Source organism: Balaenoptera musculus, chromosome 13, assembly GCF_009873245.2.
Source record: "Balaenoptera musculus isolate JJ_BM4_2016_0621 chromosome 13, mBalMus1.pri.v3, whole genome shotgun sequence".
Taxonomy (NCBI): domain Eukaryota; kingdom Metazoa; phylum Chordata; class Mammalia; order Artiodactyla; family Balaenopteridae; genus Balaenoptera; species Balaenoptera musculus.
The window spans coordinates 37,461,598-37,462,730 of NC_045797.1; positions in this window are offsets into that span (position 1 = coordinate 37,461,598).

Genomic DNA, 1,133 nt, shown 5'->3' on the forward strand with positions numbered 1-1,133 from the left:
CTTCTCCAGGTGAAGAGGGCAGGGAGCTCTCCGGAGCCTCTTGTAACCACTAATCTAACTCACGAGGGCTCCACCCTCAAGATTTAAGCACCTCCCCAAAGCCCCACCTCCTAATACCATCACGTTGGGGGGGGTTAGGATTTCAACATACAAATTTGGGGAGACACAAACATTCAGACCATAACAAGCAGTTTCTAAACTCTAACAGGTAGAAGCGGAACATCTGATTCCTCCAAACCCCATCGGTGCCTATACAAGTGGAGCTGCTCTGGGGAGGCCCAGCCCTTAGGCCTCCTGCATCAGTACCTGGGAGGGGGTCTGTGGAGCCAGGTCTGTGAAGCCAGGTCTGTGAAGACCTCTGGCAGTCCACACCAGTGATCCTCAAACTTCAGTGGGCAAAAAATCACCTAGAGAATGTGTTAGAAAGGCAAATTCTCAGGCCCCAGACCCAGAGATTCTGACTCAGTAGGTCTGGGGCGGGGCCTGAGATTTCGCCCTTCAAATAGGCTCCAGGTGATGCCGAGGCTGCAGCCCCGTGGTCCACACTTGGAGGGACACTGGTAACCGCTCCACTTCACAGAGGAAGCAGCAGAGACTGGGTGTCTTGCCCGACAGCACACTCGTTAAGGGCAGGCACCACGGAACCCAGATCTCCACACTCCCGACACCTCTTCATGGCTCTGGTAGTTTGAGGAAGGATGGCGTAACTTAGGACCAGACTGAAAGTTTCCATCAATGCTTGTTAAGCAGATGAGTATTTTAGCAGTTGTATAAACCGCTCCTCACTTCTCCCTCCGACCTATGAGACAAGGCAAGTAGCACTGGGGAGCAGAGAGATCACCCTTCATCTGCTCTAAGCCTCAGTTTCCTTAGTGATAGCCAGTATTCACGAAGTACTTCCCAGGCCTTTTACATGCGTTGATCCTCTCCAAGAACCTAGGGAGTAGGTGCCATTATTGTCTCCATTTTATAGGTGATGATACTCAGGAGTGAGGTAATTTGATTAAAGTCACACAACCAGGGTGCAGAGGCAGGATTTTAACAGATGCACTCTGACTCCATAGCCCAAACTTCTCACCACCCTGCCCTAAAGAAACTACCTTGTGGGAAACCCACAACTCAGTGCTGGCTGC